Source organism: Ovis aries, chromosome X, assembly GCF_016772045.2.
Source record: "Ovis aries strain OAR_USU_Benz2616 breed Rambouillet chromosome X, ARS-UI_Ramb_v3.0, whole genome shotgun sequence".
In the NCBI taxonomy this organism is placed as follows: Eukaryota; Metazoa; Chordata; class Mammalia; order Artiodactyla; family Bovidae; genus Ovis; species Ovis aries.
The window spans coordinates 97,660,178-97,678,262 of NC_056080.1; positions in this window are offsets into that span (position 1 = coordinate 97,660,178).

An 18,085-nucleotide genomic window follows, 5' to 3' on the forward strand; every position below is an offset into this window, starting at 1 on the left:
GTGACGTGGACAGTCACACTCCCCCAGCTCAGGGCCTCCGTTCACGCATTTTCCTTTGCTAGGATATCTCCAGCATACTTGTGTAATCCTACCCAATTTGTGTGTATGTGTGAAACAACCATTTATTCATGTTCGTGAATTCTGTGAGTCAGAAATGCAGACAGGCACAGCAGACATGACTTATTTCGACTCCACCATGACAAGACCTCGGTTGGGAAGACTTGAATGGCTGGGGTGATTGAGTGACTCAGTGAAAGAAATGTCCAGGGATGTCTTCACTCACTGGAAATTGCCCCACTGAAAATTTCACTCACATCTGATGCCTGGGCTAGGTTGATTGAAAAATGCCACTCAACTTGGCTGTCAACAGAAGCACCTAAACAAGTATGCCCCATGTGACCTTGGCTTCCCACAGCATGGTACCCTTGAGGCTCCAAAAGTGAGTATCTCAGTGGGGAAAAAAAAAAAAAAACCCTTACCCATTCTTGAACACCCCACTCAAATGCCATTTCCTCCATATGAAACCTCTCCTTATTTTTCCCTTAACCAGATGTGTTTACTCTTTTTCGAATTTTCACTGTAGTTTCTTTGTGCTTTTCCTTAAGCACTTTTCTTATTCTGCCTTGGTTTTACAGCCATCTTAATGTTTATTTTTATAGTCATCCTATGTTCCTTTGTGTTTCCTATGAACACTTTGAGGGCAAGAACTAGGTTTTATTCATCTATGTATTCTCTAAAGCAACTAATAAGGTACCTTTCTAGCATATTGTACATGCTGAGCAAATATCTACTGAATCAAAAAGGAAAGAAAAGCTAATTTCCTAATCCTCCATTAAGTATTCAATTTCTTCAATATCCACTTAAAAAAAAAAACTCACACTTTTACTTGACATATATATGTGTTTGAGAGTATCATGAATTATGTCAAGCCATAATAATCAAACAAACAGAAATACCATTTGGCAGTTGGCAAAAAGGAATCGGGTAACCATTGTGAAGTGGTTATTTCCAATCAACCATGCATCCATGGATGGTTTGTGAACCATGGTTAATTTAATATCCACACATGCTTATTAGAAGTATTCAGCCTCTTGCTATAATCAACTTGTTTATATATTTACAAGTAATGACTTTCTGGTTATTTTAATTAAGAAACCCTTCATTCATTAGAATTCTGTTGACTAATATAATCCCTTCCAATGGGGGAAACTAGTATTTATAGCAGTTGTAGGAAGAGCAGGTTGACAAATTGCCACAGACATCCACGATGAGGTCTTGATTAACCTGTTAATGGATGAATTAAAATCAGATAAACATTCTGGAGAGCAATTTTGCAATATATATCAACTGATATAAAATTGTGCATATCCTTTGACCCAGTGATTTCTCTTCTAGGAATCTATCCTTGACACTTGCACAAAGATAGGAACATGATAGTAACTGAAGCATTGGCCATAAGAATATATATTCAGAAACAACATAAATGTGTATCAATGGAGCATTGGTAAAATAAATGAAGGTACAGATATGAAGTGGATTGTTACATAGCTGTTAAAAAGACTGAGGAAAATCTATATGCAATAACACTGAAAGATATTCATATTTTATTGGTAATCAAAGGAATTTACAGGACAATATGTATATTATGGTACCATTTCTGTTAAAAAAAAAAAACAACAACATATGCTTATAAATTACAGAAATTTAACCAGGACCAGAGTTGTGGTGTTAAGGTGGGGAGGGGGGGAAAAAACAGAGGTAGAAGAGAAGGCTGAGTTATACTTAGCAGTGCTGAGAATCAAAAACATGTGTCATCAATCTTACTCAAAAATATGTCAAGGAGCTCCGCCCTTTTTCTGTCAGCCTGTCTCCAAGTTGGTGAGCCACAAATCTCCATTCTCTCTGAGTTACCTGTTGTTTGGGCTGCACTACATGGCTTGTGGGATCTTAGTTCCCTGACCTTAGTTCCCTGGCTTGAACCAAGGCTCGGGCAGAGAGAGTGCCAAGTCCTAACCACTGGACCACCTGGAAAGTCCCTAACTAACCTCTTTCTTGGCAATCAGTCCAGAACCAGTTTTCAGGCTACTGATGCTAACTAATCATGTCAACTCTGTCTCGCCAACTTTGTCAATTTTCTCTTCCTCTCTTTTCCTTTCTACTTTCTCTACCTGGTAGCCCAAGCCTTTATCACCTCACCCCTCAATGATTGCAGTTTCTCTCAGCCTGTAGTTTCTCTTCCCAGCCCACAAACCTTCCCTCTATCCTATACAGAGCTTTCCTAATCCCCTGCAGGGTGCCAGCCCAGTCTTCAGCACTTTCCACTGTAACATGTCCCAATTCCAGAGGACGACTGGGCAGTCAGTGTCCTCCCACAGCCTGGCCCAGACTACAGTGCCTGGTGTAATTTCCAGGATGCCAAAAGACGATGGGCTGAACTTCCGTGATCACGAGGACCTCTATCTGGAAGGTCCTGCCTGCCCTCCCAGCTCTGCATCCTACGGGTTCTTTAGCACCCACCAGCACTATTGTGAGAACCCACATATTTTTATGGGCCTCAGCAATGTCTTCCTCATCATTTTTCAGTAAGTCCCTAAGCTATGTGGAAGCTCCCTAAGAGTGGAAACGATTGTCTCTTACGCTGATTAATAATGTAACCTGAATCTTCTTAGATTTTGCCAGCCCGTGGGTACACTGCTGCTGCTGCTAAGTCACTTCAGTCGTGTCCAACTCTGTGTGACCCCAAAGACGGCAGCCCACCAGGCTTCCCCGTCCCTGGGATTCTCCAGGCAAGAACACTGGAGTGGGTTGCCATTTCCTTCTCCAATGCATGAAAGTGAAAAGTGAAAGTGAAGTTGCTCAGTCGTGTCCAACTCTTCACTACCTCATGGACTGCAGCCCACCAGGCTCCTCCGCCCATGGGATTTTTCAGGCAAGAGTACTGGAGTGGGGTGCCACTGCCTTATCCGGTGGGTATACTAGGGTTCCAAAAAATCTATACTTCCCTGACTTTTGTTCCTATCTGCTCATGTGGGCCCCTGGCCTCCTGCGAAGTGCCCTTCAGGTGTCCCTGGGAGTCTCTGGACAGCATCTCACCTCATGACCAAGCCCCGGTCAGCTGTCCAGGTCTGCTTCCAGGTGACACACACCATTCCTTTCTCCATTGCCTGCTCTCGACCCCTGTGGGCACCAAGGCGCCCCACTGGGCACTACTGATGCTTCCACTGGATACCACCGTGTCCACTATGCACCAACCCCCTGCAGATACTCCTACCATTATATATTTCTTGCAATCGCCACACTGGTGTGCACCTAACAATCTCTCACATACATTAGCTGTGGAATGCTATTCACTAGGACGTGCTTGGATTTGCTTTCCCAGTGGTGGAGACAGGGTGCACTGATCTATCGTCACGTTCTTTCTCCCCAGTTATCATCGGGACCAGCCTGTAGGCATGTGTGAGGTGGTTTTACAGGGCTCAGGATACACCGTTATGAGTTGTTGAGCAAAGTAACCCTACCTTCCAAGGTTGCCAGCCCAAATTAATGGGTCCTGTTCTGATGTGTTTTGATCCTTATATGGAAACTTCCTATCTCTGGGTCTTCAAAGTTCAAATCCAAGTAGGAGTTGCTCTCAAGTTTCAAGAAAGGTCAGCTCGCACCTCAGACAGAGTTTCTTTGTGCCCATCTGCTAAGCCAAAAAGAGAGTTCCCTACTGCAGTTCTCACAAGGGGAGAATTGGGGAAGTAAAACAATCAAAGAAATGCTTTCTCCACAAAGAGTGGCACAGCACAGTGCTGCTAGGAATGAATGGACAAATGCATTGCATGCAAGTGTGGTAAAAGGATGGTCAGTTTATGAGTGTTTGTTTCTTAGTGCTTTACAGTCTTACCATGCAAATGGTTGTCAGAGGCTTTGAAGTTAAAGCTCCTGGGAAAGAGAAGTGTTCACACTTAGGGTTTCAATGCACTAGAGCCAAGGTCAAGTAAACCTAGTGGTGTGAAAGGCCACAGAGAGGCTCCAATGGTAGGAAATACTCTATCCTTATAGGAGGCAAAAGGTGACTGCGTATTCTTCAACAGTAAAAGACACACTTTCAAATCATATAAATCAGGTTAACTTCCTGTGACAGCATGTCAAGAATAAAAGAGACGATGGTCTGAAATATGTGGCATGCTAGTGGCAGATATAACATTAGAAGTTTTCAAACATTTTTAAATAGGCGTCAGATTTTCTCAAACGATTTTCATAGAATTATTTTTGGAATCTCTAGGACACACTATGTCACATGGGTCTTGCTCAAGGGAAATACCATAAATAATTCTATACCTTTACAAAGGAGAAACAGAGAGTGATTATTTTCCTAATCAAAGGATCCTCATCCCCTTTAGAGTAATATGAGATTTAAGTTACGCAAATGTATTTTCTCATAACTTTGCTTTTTGCTGCTTTTATTGTTATTATTATTATTTTTTATTTTTTTTAGTTTTTTATTTTTTTAATTTTAAAATCTTTAATTCTTACATGCGTTCTCAAACATGAACCCCCTCCCACTATTGTTATTTTTTAAAACCCACTTTTATGGATCCTTTTTGGATTAAAAAGTAATGCTCATCACTTAAGAGCACTTGAGATTTGCATGACAGTTTGTGCTGGTGAAGACTTTCCCCTCTCCCATTCCTGCTTCATTTGGTTCTGGCAGCCCTGTGAGGGAGGTGGTCAGAGCAGGATTTCCCACCTCTATTTTTGTTTCATCTTTACTATGTTTACTGGGCTTCCCTGGTGGTTCAGCTGCTAAAGAATCTGCCTGTAATGCAGGAGACCTGGGTTTGATCCCTGGGTTGGGAAGATCCCCTGCAGGAGGAAATGGCTACCCACTCCAGTATTCTGGCCTGGAGAATTCCATGGCCTATAGTCCATGGGGTCGCAAAGAGTCGGACATGACTGAGCGACTTTCAGTTGAACACTTTACTGTGTTAGGGGGTTTGCTACACTGTGAACCTGTTCTTGCTGTAAAATGTCAAACTGATTCCAAATCTAACATATAAAACTCTGCTATCTTGTACATGACACTCACAAGTTCTCTCCATTGAGTTAAATGTATTCTAACACTTCATAGAAAAACCCACCAAGGAAGGGCAGTATATCCTATTTTCATTCTAGAGAAGTGAATCCCAAACCTCACTGGGCATCACAATAATCTGAATTTGCTAAAAATATGGATTCCAGAACCCCACCCCAAACCTACTGAATCAGGATGTCTGACACTGAGAAACTTTGGGAGAGCCCATTTCAGATGGCAACCCAACTCCTGCCTCAAGGAGAGTGCTCTGCTGTCTCCAGTTCCTTCAGTTCAGGCTGTAATTTAAAAAAAAAATATTGGAGTATAATTGATTTAAGATGTTGTATTACTTCAGGTGTACAATAAACTAAATCAGTTATAGTTACAGCCTTCCCAGGTGGCTCTGTGCTAAAGAAACCACCTGCCAATGCAGGAGACATTAGAGACCTGGGTTCGATCCCTGGGTGGGGAAGATCCCCTGGAGGAGGGCATGGCAACCCACTCCAGTATTCTTGCCTGGAGAATCCTATGGACAGAGGAGCCTGGTGGGTACCATGGGGTAGCAGAAGTGTCAGACACGACTGAGTGACTGACCACAACACATATATTCATTCTTTTTTAGATATTTTTCCTATATAGGTCATTACACAGTATTGAGTAGAGTTCCTTATGCTATACCATAGGTCCTTATTATTTATTTATTTTATATATGGTAGTGTGTATATGTCAAGCCCAGTCTCCCGATTTATCTCTCCTCCTCCCTTTCCCCCACCCTGATAACCATAAGTTTGTTTTCTACAGCTGTGATTCTATTTCTGTTTTGTGAAGTAAGTCAAAGAAAGACAAACATCATATAATATCGCTTATATGTGAAGTCTAAAAAAAAGGCACAAATGAACTTATTTAGAGGCTGTAATTTTTAACAGAACTTGACTGAATGCTTGAAGGGTGACATAGAAATGACTGAGGTAGTTGCTTCGAGCTAGTAGTTTATAACTTACAATCCACATCCAATTTCTAGCCACTTACTGGCAGTATCTTCATAGCAGGTGCCAGCTCAAAATCCACACGAACAGGAATCTTTAGGAATTCCCATGCCTAAGATTTCAGATCCAGCTCCCCTTGTTGTCATTGTTGCTGTTGTTCAGTCGCTAAATTGTGTCCGACGCCATGAATTCCAGCACACCCAGGCTTCCCTGTCTGTCCTTCATTATCTCCCGGAGTATGCTCAAATTCATGTCCATTGAGTCGGTGATGCCATCCAACCATCTCATCTTGTGTCACCCTCTTCTCCTCCTGCCTTCAGTCTTTCCCAGCATCAGGGTCTTTTCCAGTAAGTCAGCTCTTTGCATCAGGTGGCCAAAATATTGGAACTTCAGCTTCAGCATCAGTCCTTCCAATGAATATTCAGGGTTGATTTCCTTTAGGATTGACTGGTTTGATCTCCTTGCAGTCCAAGGGATTCTCAAGAGTCTTCAACACCACCGTTGAAAAGCGTCAATTCTTCAGTGTTCAGCCTTCTATATGGTCCAGCTCTCATATGCTCCAGCCAAAGGAGCAACTCCTCCTTTTCTGCCATCTAAGACCATTGGCCCACTTTCCCACCCTGGAGTGGTTGATGCTGAGATTCTCCATTTCTCCTGGGGAAATCCTAGTTCATGGTATCTCCAGATACCATAACCCAGATAGATGATAAGGAGACCACCGTCCATTTCCCATAGGCTGGCACAGACATGTCTCTAGTGAGACCAAGCGAGGCCACCTTTCACCTAGTCTAGCTAGCACTAAGCCAGCCCCAGGCTCAGCTCGTCACAGCCTCTCCTCCAATTTAAGGCTAAAGAAAAATCAAACCTGCACACCTCCTTTGCTTCAAACTAATCTCAATTCCAAGTCTATTGTGAGAAAAATCTCAGGGCAAAAAAAAAACCACACCTATCTGCAGGGGGGCAGGGAATCCAAGCTTAATCCAGCTTTAGAAAAAGGGAAATTGTCTAACTCTATTGGAGGGTAGTTTGTTTAAACCCAATTTACATCACCAAACAGATTGATTAGCATCACACTCTGAAGTTTCCTCCTAAACAAAGACTGAAGGCTTTTATGACAAAAGGAGCTCACTAAGGCTGAGTTCTCTCAAACAAAGCCAGAACCTGCTACCTTTGGAGTGCATCTTCTCCTCCAATCTATATCTCATCAGCTCAAATCCCTCTTCTTCCAGGAAGCCCTCCCAGACCATTCTGGGCCACCTTGTGTCTCCTTCTAATAAATCCCAACAGTTACTATCAATCTTATTCACCTGGCAATTGGTTATACATGGCATGGTCTCTAGACCATTCTTGGGGCTTCCCTGGTGGCTCAGAGGATAAAGCATCTGCCTGCAATGTGGGAGACCTGGGTTCTCTATACAAGACTATTGTAATTTTGCCTTGAACTTTTGAATTCTTTTATCATTTGAAGTGAAGTGAAAGTCGCTTCAATCAGTTCAGTCACTCAGTCGTGTCCAACTCTTTGCCACCCCATGGACTGCAGCACACTGTGCTTCCTTGTCTGTCCTTCACCATCTCCCAGAGCTTGCTCAAACTCATGTCCATTGAATCAGTGATGCCATCCAACCATCTGGTCCTCTGTCGTCCTCCTCTCCTCTTGCCCTCAATCTTTTCCAGCATCAAGGTCTTTTCCAATGAGTCACCTCTTCACATCAGGTGGCCAAAGTATTGGAGCTTCAGCATCAGTCCTTCCAATAATTATTCAGGGTAGATTTCCTTTAGGATTGACTGGTTTGATTTCTTTGCTGTCCAAGGGACTCTCAAGAGTCTTCTCCAGCACCACAGTTCAATAGTGTAAATTCTTTTGTGCTCAGCCTTCTTTATGGTCCAATTCTCACATGCATACATGACTACTGGAAAAACCATAGCTTTGACTAGAGGGACCTTTGTCAGTGGTCATAGCTTTTCTTCCAAGGAGCAAGTGACTTTTAATTTCATGGCTGCACTCACCATCTGCAGTGATTTTGGAGCACAAGAAAATAAAGTCAGCCACTGTTTCCACTGTTTCCCCATCTATTTCCCATGAAGTGATGGGACCAGATGCCATGATCTTCGTTTTTTGAATGTTGAATTTTAAGCCAGCTTTTTCACTCTCCTCTTTCACCTTCTCCAAGAGGCTCTTTATTTCCTCTTCACTTTCTGCCATAAGGGTGGTGTCATCTGCATATCTGAGGTTATTGATATTTCTCCCAGCAATCTTGATTCCAGCTTGTACTTTATCCAGTCCAACATTTCTCATGATGTACTCTTGGCTTCCCAGGTGGTGCTAGTGGTAAAGAACGCGCCTGCCAACGTAGGAGACAAAAGAGACTTCCCAATCCCTGAATTGGGAAGATTTCATGGGGAAGAAAATAGCAACCCACTCCAGTATTCCTGCCTGGAGAATCCCATGGATAAAGGAGCCTGGTGGGGTGCAGTCCAAGGGGTTGCAAATAGGTGGACACAGCTGAAGTGACTTAGCACTTAGTACACACACTCTGCATATAAGTTAAATAATTAGGGTGACAATATACAGCCTTGATGTACTCCTTTCCCAATTTGGAACCAGTCAGTTTTTCATGTCCGGTTCTAACTGTTGCTTCCTGACCTGCATACAGGTTTCTCAGCAGGCAGGTCAGGTGGTCTGGTATTCCCATGTCTTTAAGAATTTTCCACAGTTTGTTGTGATCCACACAGTCAAAGGCTTTGTCATGGTCAATGAAGTGGAAGTAGATGTTTTTCTGGAATTCTCTTGCTTTTTTGATGATCCAACTGATGTTGGCAATTTGATCTCTGGTTCCTCTGCCCTTTCTAAATTCATTGCACATCTTGAAGTTCTTGGTTCACGTACCGTTGAAGCCTAGCTTGGCGAATTTTGCACATGACCTTGCTAGCATGGGAAAGTGAAGTCGCTCAGTGAAGTCGTGTCCGACTCTTTGCGACCCCGTGGACTGTATCCTATCAGGCTCTTCCATCCATGGGATTTTCCAGGCAGGAGTGCTGGAGTGGATTGCCATTGCCTTCTCCAGGGGATCTTCCCGACCCAGGAATCGAACCCAGGTCTCCTGCATTGCAGGCAGACACTTTACCGTCTGAGCCAGAACTGAGTGCAATTGTGCGGAAGTTTGAGTGTTCTTTGGCATTTCCCTTCAATGGGATTGGAATGAAAACTGACCTTTTCCAGTCCTATGGCCACTGCTGAGTTTTCCAAATTTGCTGACATATTGAGTGCAGCACTTTCACAGTACCATCTTTTAGCATCCAGCTCAGCTGGAATTCCATCACCTCCACTGGCTTTGTTCATTGTGATGCTTCCTATGGCCCACTTGACTTTGGGCTCCAGGATGTCTGGCTCTAGGTGAGTGATCATACCATCGTGCTTATCTGGGTCATTAAGATCTTTTTTGTATAGTTCTTCTGTGTATTCTTGCTACCTCTTCTTAATATCTTCTGCTTCTATTAGTTGAGAGTTGAGTGGTGTGGACAGCAATAATCTAAAATACCTTGTTGCTCTCTAAAATGTCTTAAGTTTATATCATTTGTTCGGTCCTCACAACAACCCTATACGGCAGGTGTTTTTATTATCCCCATCAACAAGGACACTGGATTTCAGAAAGGTAAGCAGATGCACTGAAGTCACAGCTGGCTCACACAGAAGCAATTCTGATCTGACTCCCCAAAATGTTCTCTTATCTATTATCTTAAACTATTTCCTCAGGAGTCTATTTTGACTGGACCATTGGATCTGTGGACAGGTGTACTGCAAAATAAGATCGGACCTAAGTGAGAAAGGCCTTATGTATCAAGCTACAAAATTTGTACTTAATTTGCCAAGCAATGGGGTGCCATTGAAGGCTCTGGAGCACAGAAATGACAGGATCAGTGTTAGGCGCTAGGAAGATTAATCTGACAGTAGGGTGTAAAACAAGAGTGGGGAGAGCCTGAAGGGGTAGGGGAGTGGAGGAAGATTGTTAGTCAGGAAAGACAACAGTCCAGGTGAAACTGTCCTTAGAACTTGGAGGGAAGAGGCAGATTTGCAAGAAAGAAGAGGGTACTAGTCATGAAAAAATTGAGACGGAATGTCAACACAACCCTCCTCAGTCAATTTCTGGAGGGAAAGAAGTGAAGAAAAGGCTAATCTCTCAATATGATACAAAATGAACATAGTTTTAATTGGCACCCTCTTCCTCTTGTTTCTTCAAATTCTTATTGCCTTTCTCCCCTTGTGACTGAGCTACAGTCAGCTTACAAGGGACTCTTGCCTTAGGTGTTTCAGTTTTTCCTAAGGAACACAAACATTTAAAAGTGAGAACTGTGATTATTCCAACTTGGAGCAGAGCCAAGCAGAATTATATCTTCAGGGCTGAAATACAGTAAAACACGCCCAGTGTTTCTGCCTGGTTCAGACACTTCCGTTTGCATAATACCTGCGACAAAAATATTGAAATTAAAGGTGATATCGTGTGAATCAGGAAACTCTTTTAAAGAAAGTATGTCCCAGAAAATAAGAGATATTTAATCAAGTCAGGAATTTGGACCTAACCTAGAAGTTTAAACAAAAAGAAAGAAAAGAATGGCATATGTTTCTATTTCCTAATGAGGATCTAATCACTAATTTGAAAGATAGCTAAATCCCCAAATTAAATTTTTTTGGAAACCAGATGCAAACAGAAGCATTTTCTCTCCTACTCACTCTCTGCTCTTTCCTATCAGCCCTCCTGCAACTGGATTTTTCTCGATCTCCTTTGATTGTTTTTATTTCTATTTCTCTAGAAAAGTGCATGGTTAGATGCTACTCAAACAAATGTTATCCTCTGACCCCCAGTGAGAAAGACCCACTGAGTACCATGTTTTTACACATCAAATACATTTCCATAGCTTCAAATACTTGGAATTACTAATGTTCCCATAATGCGTTAGGGACATTGTGGTGGTATTGAAACCACAAGAAAGGAATATTATTTTATTAAGACAGGATTGGAGATGTGCTCTTTCACTGAGGGAAGAAAATACCACGGTAAAAAGCACATATGCTCTGCTTCTCTGATACTGAGGAACCCCCGCCCCCCCAGGGAAAGCTCTTCACACAAAATTTGCATAGTGCCTGGCTCCACAGCGCGCCCCTCCAGCTCACCCTTTTCCCATTTCAGGAGTCGAATGGTTAGTACCGAAAAGGTTTTACACAAAAATGGGAAGTTCTCCTATTTACTGCCTTCTGAAAGCCTTACTGTACTGTGCCTCTATTTGGTGTGCATAGGATAATAAAATCCATGTGTGAATGTTTATATTTTAAAGATGTTGTGCTCCAATATGTTCTGAGTTAGGGCTTTTGAAAATACGGTATAGATTCCACACAATGCTAACTGAAAGGCTAATCTTCCCATTGTTACACTTTAATTAGTGAGACCTGTCATTACAACTTTTTATGATGAAAAGTATCAGGCCTTTTATCTTACTTTTAAGCCCTATTCTGAAAACAGCAGAAAAGGAACTGAAAAGACAAAGGAAATTGCATTTTATGGAACAATAAGGAGAGTCTTTAAAAATTCAGGGAAGTTCACAAACTGCCAAGGAAAACTCATTGGAGGCAGCAGTGCTAAGAAGGGGGCCGTCAACTGAGTATGCAATATTAGCAGTCAGCTAACTCCCTAATCCTCTTCAGAATCCAAGGGACAAGAAAGAATAAGAACATTTCATAACAGCAGCCTGTAAGGGTGGTCTTTCAATTGCATCTCTGAATACGTAGGAATTTAGAGATGAGTTCCAAAGCTATTAGAAAAGTCTTGGTTTGTCATACCTGTGTTCTCTTTAACATCAGGTTGGAATCAAATGACAAAAATTTATTGCATCTTATTGACAATTTATTACATCTATTTCAGCATTTGCTACACTAAAAATTGTTCTGATAGCCCTAGTAGAAAATGTGGCACTGAAAAACACAAAAGCAGTACTTTAATTTAAAAGAAGTCTAAGAAATTGGAAGACTTACGGAATTAGTTTAAAATTAGGAAGCACAGAGTTCTTAGGAAATGGTAACTTAAAAAAAATAAAAATAAAAAAGCCAGAGCCCACAGACAAAAATAGAGCTTTCTTTCTGATTTTGTACAATTATTTTCTGCAAACCTTATTTAAATAAACATGATTGTAGTTTGTCCTCAAGATAGTAGAGGTTTGATATGAATTAAGGTGCTGTTTTAAGAAAATGTGCATGTTTTGAAAGCACGTGGAACAAAAAGACAAAGTTGAGAATGAACTTTCTGGTTTTCAGAGAGAAAAATATTTGGTTGCTGCCAAAATACTTTTCCTTCACTCTTTGAGTATTATCTACTTTGGGGTTTGGGGTAGATTCAGTTGGTTTACTTTATATCCAACTTGGAAACCAAAGCTTTAAACTGAGATGAGGGAGAGGTTTTCAAAGCAGAATAGGAAAAAGACCAGTGGGGTGGTTCTGAAAGGAGGGAAGACGCTGCCTTACCAGTTCCAACACTCATGCCAATTCATTCCCTTCATCCACTCCCTACCTGCTGGTAAAAGCTGGATCCTATTTCAGAAACCCAGTTCAGTGCACACTCCAATTCCAGAGCTCTTCTCAGTTTTTCTATGACAGGAGGTCCCAGTAAGGAATACAGAACTAACAAGCCACCACCAACCAGGAAAGGTCAAAAGAAGACACCACATGTCCAATCACCTCCCAGAATCCTCCTTGCTGGCATCCATCTTGACTGAGCAATGGTGAGCGACCAGGAAGGACCCTGAGTCAGAATGATTAGCCAGAGACAACCCCAAGGGGATGAGAAAAGAGGGTAATACACAAGAGGAGAGAGTGCTCACTTCTTTTTCTGTTGCAGGAAGGGGGACCCCTCCCAGGGCCGGAGAGTGGGCTCTTGTCAAGCACTCAAAAATGAATTGTCTGAGCGGACACAGGTGCTGAGAAAGCAAGAGACTTTATTGGGAAGGGGCGTCTGGGCAGAGAGGAAGAGGGTAAAGGGTAAAGGAATCCACCTGCTCTGCCAGGTGGCTCTCAGTCTTGGGTTTTATGGTAACAGGATTAGTTTCTGGGTTGTCTCTGGTTAATCATTCTAACTCAGGGTCCTTCCTGGTAGCTCACCATTGCTCAGTCAAGATGGATGCCAGCAAAGAGGATTCTGGGAGGTGGTCAGACACGTGGTGTCTTCTTTTGACCTTTCCTGGTTGGTGGTGGCTTGTTAGTTCTGTCTTCCTTACCAGGACCTCCTGTTGTAAAATAACTCACGTAAGTGGTTACTATGATACCTGGCCAAGGTGGGCAGCTTTAGTCAGTGTGTTTCCCCTAACATTTCTACCTACACCATTACTGCCCCCATTTTGTCTAGGCAGCTGGGGAAGGAGAGCCAAGTTACACCTTCGACATCTGTACTTGGGTCACCAAATACTATGATGGTGCCATCATTCGACCACATTGTGGGTTAAAGTTCAAATAGAATAATTTTAAAATAAATAAACTTTCAGTAAGGTAATCCAAGGACTCTATCACTGATTTCTAGAGGAAAAAAATAAACTGTGATTTAAAAATAACCTAAAACTTCAAAGGTAAATTTTGGAACAGAATTCGTTTCCAACTCATTTGTTGGAAGAGCCTGTCTGGAAAAGACATGGCAGAGAGCCCGTGATGGCTTAGAAAATGCCAACAAATGAAATATCTCGACTTGCCACATCAAGTGGGTATTTTCTTTAATACAACAGAAAAAAAATCCTTTAGCACCCATAATGGCAAAGGTTAACTTTAGATTTGGTTTTTCCTTCCAGCTAAAGCTGTTGTAATGTCTGTCTAACAGAAGCATAGGGAAGGTGAAAGAATTATTGTTCTTACTCATTACAGAAAAAAGCAAGGGCATTATTTTCCGATTCAGGAAGTGCTAAATTCTTAAGACAGCACAGTATTTATAATGTTACCATTTTTAATATGTCATGATCATTGACACAGAAAGCTGCAGAAACCTGGAGGAGGACTTTTGGCATAATGAATGGGAAATGATCAGAAATACAAAAAGGCTTAGGTTTTGCATTTAAGTTAAATATTAAATCAAACAAACACACGCTGAGGAATCTACCCCCTGCTTGCAAATACCAATTTGTCCTCAGATCTACATCTATGTGTCTCTGAATGGTTGGCAATTCTACCTTGGCAAAATGAAGTCGAGAGAATCGAGACAAATGTCCATGCTGGGAATAATTTCTTGCCTTAGACAAAAATAATTTTGGAGTTTATTAATTAAGCACGCCATTCTCATACACTGAATCTTAAAAGACTACTAGTGAACAAGTAGATAAATTGGTAGGAAAGAGTTTCAATAGTTTTGCTTTTTAGCATTCTCTGGAAAACAATGGTTATCACACTTTCATACATATCATATTCAGCTGCAGTGAACACTTGTTTTATTTAAAAAAACATTTTTGGCCACATCCTACAGCTTGTCGGATCTTAGTTCCCTGACCAGGGATTGAACCAGGAGCCCTGTCAGTGAAAGTGCAGAGTCCTAATCACTGGACCACCAGGCAAGTCCCTGAAACCACTTGTTTTAAAGGCATATTTGAGAACTTTGGTTTTGTTTATCTGAGCAGGGTCCAAGAAATTTTGATACAGGGGATCTGCAGGCCACATAGCAGGCAGCCCCATGACCCTCAATTCTGTGGAAATACCTAAGTAAGCAAAACTAAAGTGTCAACTAAGTTACATAATATATTCCATGCAAACAAACTTTGAATTATTCATCCATTTAGTCAACATTCATTTATTGGTTGGACACGGTGTAAGCTGGGCACAAAGTAGGTGCAAAACGCAGTTTCTTCAACACCCAGCTCTCTATATGATTTCCTGACACTCCACTTCACTTTGTCCATATAAACACAGTTGTCCCTGTACAATGCCAGAACATCCAGTTGATTTAATGAATCAACCAGGTAAAATACACAATAATTTCCCAACTAACACTGAATGTTTTCTGAAGTGACAAAGTTTTGGCTTTGATTAGATGTAGCCACTCTCTGAGTTTTAGAATGCTTAAAATGCAAGGAGGAAGGTAGCAAAAGTCTTGCCTGAGAATATTCTTCAAAGCTTGAAATATAAGAAACAATGACTGTCTCTTAAAAGGGAGACAGAGGGACTGTGAATTGTTGATGGGCAAAGAACATTATTGTCACTGTGTACACTTCTGAATTTCTCATCATGTACGTGTATTATCTATTAAAAAACAAACATGAATTTTACATTAAAAAAATAGGCTTTATAACCTATTTTAGCTAAAGATGCTCTCTCCTGTTTCTTCCAGGAACTTCAGCTTTGAACACCCGACAATCATAACACACACTTTTCATCTAAATGAATACGTGTGCACGCACAAGCCACGATTCCTTTATTAAACAACACATATGCACCAAATAAGTTTCAATTAGTGCAGGCTACAGACTCCATCCTCTCCCACCCCAACAAAAAATGCCCCGGGCCATACATTTAAAGAAATGAATGCAAATTGAAAACAAATGCACAATTACCTTTTCAAAATGATTTAATTTTAATTAACATATTTATATTGCATGTGGATGTTCAATTTAAAACCCTTAAAGGAAGCAAATGTAGACGATTTGGTAAAATATTATGTATGAAGATTTTGCATTTATCAATTACTGATTCATTTTCTGATTTAGCGTTTGCCCAGGAGAAAGCATTACTGGTTAATTTATAAATTCAAAGTTGTTTTTAGATTTGTCTTCTTTTCAAGTAGGGAAGCAGTTATTGTCCTGCGTTCTGATTTTCAAGTACCATATTCCAACTATTCACTTATCCAAAGTGATTACAGTGCTAATAGAAGCATTTGGGTTTAAATTCAGTGTTCAAATAGCTGTATTATGCAATTAGTCAATATGCAATTACAGGGAATCTAATGGAGCCAGATGCATGCAGTCCAGACACATGCAAACTAGAGATTAAGACTTCCTCAGTTTTATGCATATAAGCAAATTATGCAGTTAAACAGGCCTTACTAAAGAATGAATTGCATCTGTTTTGAGCCAGCTGGACTATGTGAATTTTCATTTCACCAGTTCAGAGAAATGCCTTAAAACTCTGAAGCTTTTCAATGCTGTAATAATGGTATGAAGTTTCAAGTACCCATAGCAAAGACAACAACAACAAAAAAGATGTCCTTAATGTTTTTCCTAAAGTAGGGCTTCTTTCCCCTCCCCCACTCAATTTCTTTCATAAGGATGTCTTATCAGAAAGTCCTGTGAAAACGCTTCCCTGCCGTCTCATTCACAAGATTAAATCTAGTGCCTTGAACGTAAACGTTGTGTTTCACTGGAACATTCAATGGAAGAAGCAGCTTCATTTCATATCCTTGATATAGCCACAAATCAGGTTCAAAAATCATGGAAGGCTCAGAAATGATCAAGGAATAGACGCCTGATGGAACAGATGCACAGATGCTGTGCTGGAAGAAACGACAAATGCTGAAGTGCATAATGATTTTGAAAAGATTTCTTTATCAAACATGTCATTTGTTTGAAAGACCAGAGTTGTTGGCATCAGATGTGGGGTATCAGCTTGTTAGCAAAGTGAAACATGATGGCTGCTAGATACTGGCGATTGATGAATCAATTGAAATCACTGATGTTGCTCAACTGAACATCTTCATTTAATATGTCAATGGTCAGAAGTTAACAGAACACCTTCTGTATTGGGTTATCACCACAACCAATAAGACGTCATATCTCAGTGTATACCCTGACTAAATATTTTTGTAAAGAACAGTGAAATCTCTAAAGAAATCTTATCAGCTGGCCTAACCAATTACACATTCTGCGGATGATTAGCTGCAAAAATAGAATATGAGTGTAGCTTTTCCGTGTAAGTTCTGGCTGGGTAACATTAGTGAATCATTTGTGAACAATTTCCATGCACTGGATTTATATCAAGATGTTAAAATGCATTTATTTATCTGTACTACAAATAGGCTCCTATTATCGACTCTGGGACATTTACAGAGGAAATCTTTAGCAATAACATTTTTCTCATTTCTTTAGTGAGGTTTCTGACGACCCAATGTTTTCTAAAAGGGCTTTTAACCCAAAGTACAAGAAGAAAAAAGAAGGAGCAAGCACTTGAATTCTTCTCTAAGAAAAACGTAAGAGGGTGTTCTCCTGCCCCACCCCGTTCTATAGGAAAAGGCTGGGCTGACTGGATTTTTGGACTCCAGAGTGATCACACCTATAAAAGGGTCCGTCCAGGGGAGGCACCACAGTATTGCACTAGACATCAGTTTTCAAGTTGGTTCTTTAATATAACCTTGTTCTTACTCGGTGACAACAAACCAATACTCAAAATAAGTTTACCACCACCTTGGACCTGCGCTTCTAATAGGGCGGGGTCAGGAAGAAAGATAGACAAAGGTGATAAACCAGTGAAGAAAGGAATAATGAAATGTCCCCCAAGCCTCTATACAAAAGCCATTATCATGCAGCAGTACAGACTCTCTGGGAAGCTCCAAGCCCCCAAAATCCTTGGGAAGGAAAGAAATACTCGCCCGTCAGTTCCTCTGGGAAGAGCTTCGTGTGTTGGTATTTCTGTCTTGTTTTACTGCATAAATAGACATATGGCTGTGAAAAATACATTTCATAATGCTGTAATAGAGACTTTCTACATTTTCATTTAAGCCTCAATTTTATTAACATAATCAGGGTATCCTTTAAAAGCATAATAAAAAACAAAAGTATGGCTGTAATGACTGGTGGCTGGTGTTTGCTTTGTATCTGAAGTGAGGCCATCACCTAGGGAGTCCATAAACTCATTCTAAGGATCCTGACATTGGTCAAAACATTTTGGGGACTCCTCTCTGGGAATTGCCTTCAGAGCAAGCTTCCAAGCCCCACAAGAAAATCAGCCTCATTACTCTATAGTCACACCAGCATAATACTAACATAAATTTAGTAGAGGGAAACTGAATAATTTAAGGCATCATAAGATTTAATC